Raw genomic sequence first — 14,012 nt, 5'->3', positions numbered from 1 at the left:
ACAGTAATTTTGAATTTTTTTTTTAAGAAAATGTGATAAATTGGGAAATGACAATTTTGCCCCCCCTCGGAGCCGATGGACCGAAATTAGGTGCTGACAGCTTGCCCCTCTTTGGTTGCATGCTCGGATAGAGGATGCAGCCAAAGACTATAAGAAGCACCTCGTTTGGTCCTGGCGACCGTTTGGCAATTCTCCTCATTTTTGCTAATATGTGGGCCTGTTGCAAAAATAGTGAAAACTATAAATTAGTAAATGTGGACGCATACTTGAAAGACATTAAGTGAGGATACGAAGTCCAAAATGCAGTGAATGCGGACACGAAATCCGGAAAGCAGTAAATGAGGACACAAAATCCGGAATGCAGTAAATGAGGACATGAAATCCGAAATGCAGTAGACTCGGACACGAAGTCCGGAATGCAATGGATGTGGACACGAAGTCCAAAATGCAATAGATGCGGACGCGAAGTCCAAAATGCAGTGAATGCGGACACGAAGTCCGGAATGCAATGAATGTGGACACGAAGTCCAAAATGCAATAGATGCGAACGCGAAGTCCAAAATACAGTGAATGCGGACACAAAGTCCGGAAAGCAGTAAATGATGACACGAAGTCCGGAATGCAGTCCGGAATGCAGTAGACACGGACACGAAGTCCGGAATGCAATGAATGTGGACACGAAGTCCAAATTGCAATAGATGCGGGCGCGAAGCCCAAAATGCAGTGAATGCGAACACGAAGTCCGGAAAGCAATAAATGAGGACACGAAGTCCGGAATGCAATGAATGTGGACACGAAGTCCAAAATGCAATAGATGCGGACGCGAAGTCCAAAATGCAATAGATGCGGACGCGAAGTCCAAAATGCAGTAAAGATGGATATGGGGTCTTGGACGCGAAGTCCGAAAAGCGGCAAAGATGGACACGAAGTCCTGGACGCGAAGTCCGAAAAGCGGCAAAGATGGACACGAAGTCCTGGACGCGAAGTCCGAAAAGCAGTAAAGATGGACACGAAGTCCTGAACGCGAAGTCCGAAAAGCAGTAAAAGATGGACACGAAGTCCTGGACGCGAAGTCCGAAAAGCAGTAAAGATGGACACGAAGTCCTGGACGCGAAGTCCGAAAAGCAGTAAAGATGGACACGAAGTCCGAAAAGCAGTAAAGATGGACACGAAGTCTTGGACGCGAAGTCCGAAAAGCAGTAAAGATGGACACGAAGTCTTGGACGCGAAGTCCGAAAAGCGATAAAGATGGACACGAAGTCCTGGACGCGAAGTCCGAAAAGCGATAAAGATGGACACGAAGTCTTGGACGCGAAGTCCGAAAAGCGATAAAAGCGATAAAGATGGACACGAAGTCCTGGACGCGAAGTCCGAAAAGCAGTAAAGATGGACACGAAGTCCTGGACGCGAAGTTCGAAAAGCGGTAAAGATGGACACGAAGTCCTGGACGCGAAGTTCGAAAAGTGGTAAAGATGGACACGAAGTCCTGGACGCGAAGTCCGAAAAATCGTAAAAATGGACACGAAATCCTGGACGCGAAGTCCGAAAAGCAGTAAAGATGGACACGAAGTCCTGGACGCGAAGTCCGAAAAGCGGTAAAAATGGACACGAAGTCCGAAAAGCGGTAAAAATGGACACGAAGTCCTGGACGCGAAGTCCGAAAAGTGGTAAAGATGGACACGAAGTCCTGGACGCGAAGTCCGAAAAGCAGTAAAGGTGGACGCGATGCGAAAATACAGGGATTGTAGAAGCAGCGACTAGTGTCAGGGAATGGCGCGGGGAGCCGAAGAAGGGCCCTTGGCATTGGGTCGTGGCTTTGTTGGGATGGTGTAGTGGTAGGCGTGGCTTGCATTGCCGCCAGGGTGGTTGTGCTTTGCTGGAGGCCCGCTTTGCCCCTCGGGCGGTTGTGCGTCTGATCTGCCAGAAGCCGACCCTGTTGTTGGATCGATTATTTGTTACTCTTGCTGGCAGCTGGTCTCGCCGCTGAAGCAATTGCTTGCTGGGAATGCCCTGGTCTCGACAATGGGATTTTTGCTTGCGAGGCGGTTGCTCGTTGCTGGTTGGGCGATTGTTCATTTGCTAGGGACCGGCGTCTAGCGATGCGGGACTCGAGCTCTGAGAGCGCCTACGTACCCTCTTGGACCGGGGATCAGAGTCTGCCGTAGTTCTTGCATTTGCTGTACTTGTGATCCTGGCATTATCAGTAAGTCATGGGGTTACTAACAATGCATAAGTACAGGTAAAAGGATGTGTTCGCGACGCATGTTCTTCAGTTTCAGGTCGCCGAGGCGACCCGTGGAGAGTTTTTGCTTTAGCGATGCGAATGAGATCCCATTTTCGAAGGTCTCAATGTGAGGCCTCCAAGGCTCTTGTTGGTCATGTACGAGCATATCGAGACATTCTTAATGATGCCCTAGCGGCTCTATCGATTATTCGACGCGCCCGTCGGCTTAGGACCCTTCTCGTCAAGGTACCGTAGGGCGGCTGCGCTTGTGACCCGCGTGGGGATTTTTTTTTTTTTGCCTAGATTTGATCAGACTCGATCTGACCATTTCCACAATGCTATGACTAGACCTCAGAAAGGAATGTCTGGGATTTCGGCTTTGTGGTAGCCTGTTGAAGGGTGGCTGTGAGCCATTCTATAGTTATGCAAAGACAAACAGAAAAGAGAAAGCTTGGGGGAACGCGTTACCCCAGGCTAAAAGGATACACGAGTTCACGCCTGTAGCAAGATGTACCCTTTTCCTATGTTCTTCTGTTGTGTAGGCTGTATCAAACTGCTTGGATAGCATGCTCAGTTTGCCCACTGTGCTTGAGGATGAATCTGCGCTGGACGGTTGAGCTGTGTTGGAGGGCTGAACGAGGATCATGTTGGAGTAGATAACCTGGCCATTTTCCTTGGGGATCCCTAGTCTGCGCAGTGTGCGAGAGCCTAGGGCGACTGTTTTGTTTATCTCTCGTTTTACTCTCCTTTTGCTACGGTTACCCACCTCGGGGCCGTACCTCTCAACCTAAAGGGGATTTAGCTCTCCTTTTGCCGCGATTGCCCGCCTCGAGATTTTTAGTCGTGCCTCTCTCTTGCCCTAGCTTTTGCCTAGGTCGCCCCGAGAGGTTTTCGACCTAGCGGGCTCGATTCTTTTGTCTCTCGAGTTTGCAAGGGCGAAGGGTTCGAAGGATTCGACCTCCGAATGCGTTGCGTTCTGTCTCCATCGAGGAGTTGCATCTGCTGCTCCCTTTTTGTCGGGGTTTGTTGGTTTTTTCAAGATTGGCGAAGCCGGAGTTTTAAATCTCAGCGGTGCCTTGTTTTGTTCGTTGGCGAGTTTTCTCGCATCTTTTCTCTCTCTCTTCATTGGCGGGTTTTTCCCGCTTCTTTTTGCTCTGTTTTTTTTTCTTGCAGTTGGGGTTTGTTTTGTGCCCCATGCTTTGTTTGAAACTCCAAGTTTTTGCATTGCCGAGGCCGCTTTGGTGTGTTTCGCCTCGTGGAGACTTGTTGTGTGTTACTAGCCCTATTTTGTGAGGACCAGCTTTCTTGGAAGTTTGAATCTTGCGCACTCAGAAGTCGAACTCCGTGTCATTTGCCCTTGCAAGCATTACATGTGAATTTCCCCTGTTGTCTAGGAAAAGAAAATATCAAATTGCCCCATGTGGAATAGGGAACCGAGGTTGCCTGGCGCGAATGTTGAACGGGAATGCCCCTGTCCTCATTTGTGAAGTGGCCCGTGGTAGGCGCCTGGTGTGATGTCTCCGATCACCTCTTGTTGTTCTTTACAGTGCGTGCTTCTTGGAGGGTGCACGCTGTTGAAGCCACTGGATATTCGAGGAAGATGGTTGCATCAATGCTGAGCGATTCGCTCGATTGTCCTTGTTTTCGACTTCACAGGGGATACCTCATCGTCGGACACCTCCCTCGTCAAAGTATAAGGAAAGGGTCCGAGACAAGTTCTCAAGGAAGCGTGAACTCGTGCATCGCTCTTCGCCTGTGGTCAATGTGCCCCTGTGACGGATGACAAAAAAGGCAATGTATTAGGTGATTATGCGGGGAATATGTGGTAAGAAATATGAGGTGGGTCCCATAGGAAAATCCCTTTTTTGTCCCGCGCGTGACCCATGGGGCGCCACGTGTAGGTGGCATTTGTTTCTGGGAATCTAGTCATCACTACTCTGGAGTGGTTAGACCGTGACTAAAGGTCACATAAGCATATTTTCCATAGTTGCAAGTAAGCATGCGCAGCCGTCCTAGGGAAGGCTCGAGGAGTCAGGTCCCATGAGGACAGGCGAGTCGAATAGGTCTAACAGAACTAATAAGGCGTCACAAAAACTGTCATAATGCTCCATTGAAGGATTTATTCATATCGAGAGCCCATTTGAGGGAATGCATTAAAGCAAAAGAGAGTTTAAAGAAGACTGCGCATATTGCCCCCCGTATTCAATCGGCGACCACAACAGATGTGGATGAGATCCATTCTTTGATTGGAGGCATGATCGTGCTGGTATCTCCTGCGATCAAGAGTTGGGTCATGCTCTGCTTGTGGAGCTGTCACTTCCAGTCTTTGCAGCGAAAGGATTATACTTGCTACTCGGAATATCGCTTGGATGAATTTGAATCCAAATCGATTTTGGATTTCAGATGAGCCTGAAAGCAGTAAATGTGAGGTGTCAAAACCTGAATGTAATAAATGCTGGGCTGGTGCCCAAAAGCAGTAAATGTTGAGCCAGGGCCCGAAAGCAGTAAATGCAGGACCGATGCCCGATACAGGGCCGAAGCTCAAAAGTGGGGCCGAAACCTAAAAGTGGGGCCGAAGCCCGATGCGGGTCCAAAACCCAAAAGCGGGCCCGAAGCCTGATGCAATAAATGCGGGGGCCGGAGCCAGATGTGGGGTCGAAGCTCAAAAGTGGGGCCGAAACCCGATGAGAGGCCGAAGCTCGATGCATGGCCGAAACCCAAAAGCGGGCCCGAATCCCGATGTAGTAAATGCGGGGCCAGAGCCCGATGCGGGGCCGAAGCCCGATGTAGTATATGCGGGGATGGAGCCCGATGCAGGGCCAGAGCCCGATGTGGGGCCGGAGCCCAATGCAGTAAATGCGTGCTCGATAAGAAAGTGCAAGAGATGCAAAAGCAAAGGTCAATGCTGAGGAACAGTGCATGGCACTGCCAAGCGGTGACTCTGATTTTTCTTGTGGTCTTGCTTTGTGGAGCAAGGATGGAGACTTAGTGTTGAAATCCCAAGGAGCTGAATGAGAGACATTTGTTGTCTCAATTGTAGTCGCTCAGTATTCAGGCTGTCTTCTTGTTGAGAATTTCCTGCAATGGGAAAAGAAAACAATGAAAGAGCATAAACTGTTCAGGATTTTAATGCAAGAGTGTAGGGAAGCGAACTAGCCTGGTAGGCGTCATGCGAGCGTGCCGGGGGTGTGTGGGTAAAGTGGAGACATGCTCGCATGACGTGGAAAGATGCACTCGGTTGTGCTGATGGATATGCTCAGTTGTGCGAAGAGATGTGTGCGATCACGCGATGACGCTTGGTTGCGTGGAGTTAGAGAGAAGCTAGCTTTGCCAATGAAGGTGCATCGATCCTCGAGCCACGGCTCGCCTTGCCGTGGAGGGAGAGTGAAGGTTGCGGTTAGTCTACTTGTGAAGGAGGTCTTCACTCACTTGTATGGTGAGATGTTAGTTGTTATGCAAAACAGTAAATGAGTAGGATGCATGCGATGCGTGAGTTTTCCAAAAGCTAATGTTGTCATTCACATTGACTCGATAAGTTCAAAGTACAATGCAAGTTTTGAAATTGAAGTCCTAAGTCGATTTTCCAACGTGCCCGAGGTGTCTGATCCTCCCGCCAAGTATGTCCAAATCTAGATTGCGCCATATCATCGGGGACCGTCTGTAAACCACCAAGCTGCCTCACTACTCGCGTCGGAAAATAAGTGGTGGACCCCGCATGACTCATGAGTGGGACTCCATAAAAATCAGGACACCTAAGGGGCATGGGTCCGGGTGGCATCCACGTGGCACGCCACTTGAAGCCCCTAGGTGCTATTTCACGAAAAATTTTGATCCACTCAGAGACCTTGCGTTCTTCCACACGCAGGAGGGGTAGCAATCGAGAAATAATTGACTCCGGACCATTAAAATACATAATCGAGCGCAACAGACGCAGAGGGTTTGCGTGACTTTGAAGCCAAATTTGTAAAAGCATAGGGGATCCTCTTATCCTTCGGTCGCATGTTCTCAAGAGGCGGTCGAGGGACCGGATGGTCTCAGCCACGAGGGCTACCTCATAACCACGCCCTCCGACCACTTGGAGGACAACGCTGGCCAAGGCAGCATCGATGAGACTATGCGAGCGAGGGAATAAGAGGGTCCCAAAGATTAGCAATAGAACAGCATGACATAAATCCTTTCGAAGAAAATCCCCCTGGACCCTATGCGCTCGTGACTCAATAAAAAAATAGGAGTTTCTCGATTGCAATCTCCGTGCTGCCGGAGTATGTGAGTTCAGCATTCACACGAGTTGTGGGAACCCCGAGTAGGCGTGAGACTAGGGTTGGTCGGGCGGTGTGGAAGTTGGGTTCTACAATGCCGTGGACAACTGCGGTTCGATCGATGAATGTTCAGTATTCCTCGATGGTTGGCGTGAGCTTAGTACCCTGTATGTCGAAGACAGCATGACTTGGGTTCCAGAATGCGATGGCAGCTTTGAGGAAATTCCAATCAACGTGCCGGGTAGCCAGCAAAGGAATATCCCCTACGAACGCAGAGATGTAACGACAGTCGACTGGGCGTAATGCTCTCCATATACGGGTAATCTTCTCGAGCGGCGGTGTGATTCTGTCGAGGCGCGGGCAAGAGACCGGGCGTGACATCCCTTACCAAGATGAAAGGAAAATCGACTTAAGACTAGTCAATACAAATGACACCCTAATTTTGAAATTGGATGATGCATGCATGTAAAAAAATAAAAATGCCCACGGCTTAATGAATAGTATACATCGCACATATCTCTCAAGAACAGAAAAATTCAGATTGGCGCGCAGGCCGACTCAAGGACTGTTGTGGAGTCGAGTTGGAAGATGGCATGGAGCTCCTGCAGAATGCATGGTTTTAGTGCTACAGGAACCGTGCTACGTAAGGATGGGGGCCCCCGACTCAAGGGTGTCAATTCCTTGAAACCGAGCGGGATTCTTTTCAAGGCCTAAGCGGCAGTCGAACTGCGCGCCGTACCCCTACTTCGAACCCCTATCTAACCTATGCTCCTATTACCGGTCGTGGGACGCGACCCATAGGTACCTAGAAGCTAGTATGATATGCAATGCGTGTGTGGGAAATAAAAGTGCGTAAAGTAGATAGGCGAAAAATTACGGAAAGCGATAAATAAACAAGCAAACAAAGCAAGAAGAACGAGCCCGAACCCTCTAAGTGTCCCCAGTGGAGTCGCCAAGCTGTGCGCACCCGAATTTCGTCTCGTCAGGGCACGCATGCGCGCGCCTAAATGCAATGCGGCTTGGGAGTGTCCACCTTCCCGGGGACGCGCGACGGACGCACGTGAGAAGGAGTCGCCACTTGCCATTTTACGACCCGAAAGTCGAGGGCCGGCAAGTTACCCGGGTCTAGGGGTACGGGGTACACCTAAAATGCTAAGGCAATGGTCTGTACGAAACCGAAAATTCCGAATTCGGGGGTTCTATTACGTGTGGACCTATATCCCACACGCCCTTTCGGTACTAGAGCTTGTCTAGGCTTACCATTTTAATTTAATTATCGCTTAATTAAGTTCTGCTCATCTTATGCGTTTTGACACCGTAAATTCGAAGAAGCACTATGACCGTCTACTCTCCGACTGGGATTTTACATAAATGTATGTATAATATAAAACCTTACATTGTTCTCTCAAATAAATAAAAGACAAGCTACAATGACTAAATCCCGGTCGGTTCGCATTTGGCCATGATTTCACCCACGCTCACCGTATATTTTGGAAAAGGCCGAAATTTAAGTTAATATGCGCACTCAGTGTAAGGGTGTTGAACGCTGTGATCGATGGATAGGGGCGTTGGACCCGTGTAAGTCGTATCCTAAGGATCGAGCTCGACCCCGCATATCAAAACAAGTGCAGAAATCATAACAAGTAAGTATAAATAAACACGCAATGGATTTTGTTATTGTCGAATTTACATGAATTAACCAATTATTAATCGGGATATTTTGGCATGAAAAATCCTACCCTAAAGCAAGCAAAAGGCAAGAGGGGAATGGCATGTAGCATTCAGCGTCATTTACCGAACCTGACAGACTGTGTGTGTCCGTGATCAAGTCTCGAATGTGTGGGTTGATTTTAAATTGTTATGTATCGTGACACTTCGATTATGATAGGTTATTATAGAATGTGGATTTTGACACGAGAATCCTACAACCTAGTGCCTAGCCCGCTATCCCCATTCTGTTTTCTATTAGGCCGAGTATGCGATTAAGTCGAATGTTGGTATCTTAAACCGTTATTCCCGATCTAACTACCCAAGATCATGCAGAGATAACAATAAATTGTAAATACGCCTTTTTGCCTTTGTATAGAAAATTTATTTTTGAAAAGAGAGAGACTACGCAATGCGGGCCACCTCGGCCTGTGACCGGCGCTGACTGATTCCCTGATTCTTCTAGGGTTATGCGAGAACCCCAAAAAAAGTCAACGAAACATTCAATCTATCCGGAAGTGATCTAAAAAGAACTTTCACACCCCGACTTGAGTTACCTAAAATTAGGAGGCCTCGAGTCAAAACATGCAAGTTCTTCCCAGACGTCCATGCCACATCGGATCACGAGTCTCAGATTTTAGTATGAAATTTGGGAATTTTGAAAAGAAGGCGTCAACACGTATTTGCAATTTATCGACGCGTATTTCCGATTAATTACCAATTCGTGCAAAATTATTAAGGTCGAGTGAATTAATTAGTCAAATGAATGTCCCGTTTACTCGATTGGTGAAATCATTAAGTTTAATTAAAATCTGTTGAATGCTTTATTTTATTTTTTGGGTTTCGAGCCGTCAAAACGATCAATAATAGATCGCCCGATAAACTCTAATTTCCAGTCATCTCGAAAAATTTGCATAAAGATCGACCAACATAATGTAGAATAATAAGGACTAATAAAATAACGGAAAAAGGTTTCAAGGACTAAATTGAAACAAATCAAAAAATTTGGAGAATGATTTTTCTAAATTCTATAAAATTTGGAGAATGTTCGGGAAAGTATAAAATGGGCTAGGGTTTATTTGAAATTAATTTTTGAAATTCAGGGCTGGTTTTAAAATGAATAAATGTTGCAGGGATTAAATTGAAACAAATTGAAAAGTTTGCTGGAGAGATTTTAAATTCTAAAAAAAATCAGGGAACGTTCTGGAAAGAATGAATTAGCCCGGGACGCGTTTGAAAAGAATTTTGAAACTCTGGACTGATTTTTAAAAGGGATATATGTCACAGGGACTGAATTGAAACCAATGGAAAAGTTTCCTGAGGTGGTTTAAAATCCTGAAACATTTGGAGGATGTGCTAGAAATAATGAAACAGCCCAGGGTATGTTTGAAATGAATTTTGAAATTTAGGGCTGATTTTAAAAATTAATAAATTCTCCAGGGACTAAATTGAAATAAGTAAAAAAGTTTGCTGGAGCAGTATAAAATTCTAGAAAAAATTAGGGACGTGATAAAAATGTTAAAAATGTCCTGGGACTGATTTAAAATGGATTTCGGAATTTGTGATAATTTGAAAAATTAGAAGAGTTGCGGCAGGACTAAAATGAAACAAATCAAAAAGATAAAATAATCGAATTAGACATAATTTCGATAATCTATGCAAGCAACAAGCAATTATTTCATGTCATCATCATCCAAGCAATCACGATATTTAATATGAAGCCCTAAACATGCCGCTAAGTTGAGATTTTACCTAGTCCGAAAGTTTGGGAACGTTTCTGTAATATAAGAAAACTGTCGGACAGACGGGTCGGGTCGGATCGGATCGGTCAGCCCGTCCGAAGGAGGAAACCGCCCAGAGGGGCGTTGGGCTGGACTGGATTTCGGGCCGGATTGGGACTTGGGCCGCGAAAGGCGTTGGGCCGCGGCTGACGGGTTGGGCTGGCTGGATTGGACCTGCAATGGAAACGCAATGGGCCGAAGCCCGTTAGTGGCGGATTCGTCGGACGGTAACGCGGGCGGTGCCGTGCGGCTGAGAGCGGCGGTTCCGGCCGTTGGGCGCCGCAACGACGGCGCGAAGAGGAGCGAGTGAGTGTTCTGAGCGCCGCCTGGGGGACGCCGGTTCCGATCTGGGCTTCACCGGTGGCCGGAACGGTCGGGATTGCGGAGATTTCACGGTTTTCCGGCGCGGTTCCAATCGAGCTCCGATTTGCAAAATTCTCCCAATCCGAGAGGAATTTCGCGATTTATTTTACTGGGTTCTCTTGTGTCTGTGCCGAATTCGGTTTCCCCCACTTTAATTACAATTTTTGGTTGAGATTTCAACCGATTTGGGGAGGAAATCGCGGAAATCCGCGATTTTCTGTTCTGGGCGGCCGGCCAGATCGCGGAACAGTAATTTTGATTTTTTTTTTAAGAAAATGTGATAAATTGGGAAATGACAATTTTGCCCCCCCCTCGGAGTCGATGGACTAAAATTAGGTGCTGACAGTGTCGTGTCAAATATTACCGGCCCAAGAGGAAACCAACTCTACTTCCTCGATCTTACCTCCTTGAGAAGCTGAATCGAGACTTACATGGTGGAGGTCTTGGAGCACATATTGGTGAGACAAGATTCTTGTTGCTCTGTCGAAGAGGTTTTATTGGCCTAAGTTGAGACGTGTTGTGGAGAGATTCGTCCAAAGATGCCACGCATGCTAGGCTTCTGAGGGACACTTGCAAAACAACAGGCTTTACTTACCATTGTCCGTTCCTAAGGATGTATGGGAGGATTTATCCATGCATTTCGTGTTGGGACTGCCTCGTACTGAGCGAGATATGGATTCTGTTTTCGCCGTTGTGGACAGATTCTTCAAGATGGCGCTTTTCATTCCATGTCCAAAGACCACTGATGCATCTTGTGTTGCCCGCTATTCTTCAAGGAGGTGGTCCATCTGCACAGAGTTTCGAAGTCCATTACATCAGATTGGGACTCTCGTTTTCTTAGCCATTTCTAGATCACCTTATGGTGTATGTTCAATGCATCCCTCAAGTTCAACAACATGACACACTCCCAAACGGATGGTCAGACCGAATCGATGAATATAACTCTTGGAAATATGATTTGGAGCATCTATGGAGACAAACTAAAACAGTGGGACTTTGTTATTTCTCAAGCTGAGTTCGCTTACAACAGTTCTGTACATAGTGCAACGGGATGATCTCCTTTCTCCATAGTCTATCAAATGGTTTCGTGACATGCAATGGACTTGATCAAGCTTCCCAAGGCTGCCAATGGGAGTGCTGCAGTAGAGGCACTAGCGAACATATTATGGAAACACGACAGGAAGTTAAAGAGAAGTTATAAGCCACCAATGCCAAGTACAAAAAAGCTGCAGACAAGCACTACAAAGAGAAGCTCTTTTCCAGAGATATGGTGATGGTTTTTTTGGGAAAGGAGAGATTCCAGTGATAAGCTACAACAAGCTAAAGCCAAAGAAGTCTTGTCCAAAGAAAGTGCTGAAGAAAATCAACGATAATGCCTATGTCATCGACCTTCCAGAGTTCATAAGAATTTCCCGAACCTTTAGTTTCGCAGATATCTTCCGGTATTTTGATTCTTAAGAGCCTCTATATTCGGAGCTTCCAAGCTCGAGGTCGAGCTTTTAATAGGGGGAGACTAATGCGAAGACGATCTCTGATGCGTTCGTGGAAAATTCTGATAGGGAGAAGCCCAAGCTCCATAAGCCCCAGAAGAAGAAGTCCGAGAGGAAAAGGCCCGAGTCCAGAATCGCCTAAGCAGTCCAACCCATAAGGTCCATTGGTGGTGGTTGGTATGTACTTAATGAAGTAGAGAGTGAAGTGCAAATGCGGGTTTTAAGTGGAGCTTTTATTATCTACAGCTATTTGTAATTTCAAGAGTCAATTTAAGTGCTCTTCTAGTGAATTCTTTTATTATCTACGTGAATTCTTTTTAAAATTATTTTTTTATTTTTTATTTTTTCGTTTAATTTTACTAATAAGAAATTGTCATGTGGTCAAAATTGACGGCGTTAAGTTCACGTCAACACTTTCGTTACAGCCGGTTACGGAACGTACTAAAAGTATATTACGGAGCAAATATATAGGACTAATTCGGCATTTTTGAAATTTATAAGACCAAAACTGATTGAAATATATTTTTCCTTATTAAGCTAAAAAACAATTACAACGGAAAACTCTACTTCAGTCATTTGTTATTGAATGAGGATTTTTACGATAAAATACTTCAGAACACCCTTATCTTCTTTCTTCTCAATAAATAAACGGATTTTTTTTTTCAAATGGTTAAATGGTGATATATATATATATATTAAAAAATTATAAATTAGTTGTATGATCTTTAAGGGAAATACGTGCTTATTCTTTACATTTTTATTTGTACTTGTATCAATATTTCTATCATGATCCCAATATATATAATACAAACACTTAAGATGAATTTTTTAAAAATTAAAATATATTATTTTATTACATTTTTAGGGGTCATAAATTACTTATAAAGAAATAGATATTAATTTATCTGAATTACTCATAATTATCAATTTTATATAACTTCACAATCTTTTATGAGAAATTCTTTTATATAGTTATCTTTTATTATTATTATTATATATATTTACTAAATTAGATGAGTTAATATGCGTATATATTTTCATTAAGTTGAAAATTTAATATCCTTAGATATATACCCGTACTTGAATATATGCACATACTTTACGATTAATAAGTTATGTGCACAGGATTCTCTCACACTCATACCAGCAGCAACTCCACTTTTAGTTTTGTTTTCCCATTTTTGCTTCTCTTTTGCTAATGTATTTTATTGGCTTTTCTTTCTTAACTGGGCGGGCTATTTTTCCTCTTATCGAATTGGGTTACGCAATCCCAATTAGATCTTCTCAAAGTAAGACATTAAATAAGCCGGATTTGCTTACAAAAAAATAAATGCAGCCCAATTGGTTATATGACATAAAATTCAAAAAGGCCTTGTATAATCATTCCAACAAATTATTAATTGAGTGATAAGAGTAGCAATACCAATAACGATCATGAAAAATATAAGTTCAAATTTTGGAAAATGCGCTTATTGGAAGGGGAATGATTTTAAACGCTCCATTCCCAAAATCGCAAGGACAACATTTCTCACAATTTTTTCAGGAAAAAAGCCCTTGGATAGACATGGAATATTGAGTTTTGTTCCTCTACACGTCTGATTAGTCTAATCTAACCAAAATAAAAGTATCTCAACGTATATCGAAATAAGGTACCATCTCTTAAAACTCCAAGGGCACGTTATATATTTACCAACTAGGTGATGGCACAAAGCATCATTCTTGTTCAATTTCATTTAAAACAATGATAATAAGTTTATGTAGATCAAAAATGATGAATGGGATTGTGGCACTCCACTCGCCGCCGATCTCCTGCACAGATTCTCAATCAATATGCATTGAATGAAGGAATTGGTCCATTCGTTTTAATAAATGTTTGTGGCTCTATGAGACAGCAAGAGGCGCCCATGGCCTAATGGATAAGGCGCCTGACTTCTAATCAGGCGATTGTGGGTTCGAGTCCCACTGGGCGTGCGTTTCTTTGATTTAATTTAATTTTCTTTTTTCTCCATTAATTAATTAATTAATATTGAGGTTTCCCATGTGGACCATCTGGGCATTTTCCTTCTGTAGGCCCCAACTAGTCATGTAATGAGACTTAATTGGCGATAAAATAAATAAATATTCCTCGACAGACAAATACCATTGATGAAATTGTGACATAATATATATCTTTTCTTTCATTTTTTGT

General features: G+C 44.6%; 1 non-coding gene across 1 annotated transcript; it reads left to right on the top strand.

The window, feature by feature from the left end:
- The first annotated feature begins 13,722 nt into the window (after window positions 1-13,722).
- Window positions 13,723-13,795, top strand: TRNAR-UCU. Its single transcript has one exon. It is a non-coding gene; the product is annotated as a tRNA-Arg (tRNA).
- The last annotated feature ends 217 nt before the right edge of the window (window positions 13,796-14,012 follow it).

This window comes from Punica granatum, chromosome 8 (genome assembly GCF_007655135.1).
Source record: "Punica granatum isolate Tunisia-2019 chromosome 8, ASM765513v2, whole genome shotgun sequence".
Lineage (NCBI taxonomy): Eukaryota > Viridiplantae > Streptophyta > Magnoliopsida > Myrtales > Lythraceae > Punica > Punica granatum.
This window is presented reverse-complemented; position numbering and strand designations above follow the sequence as displayed.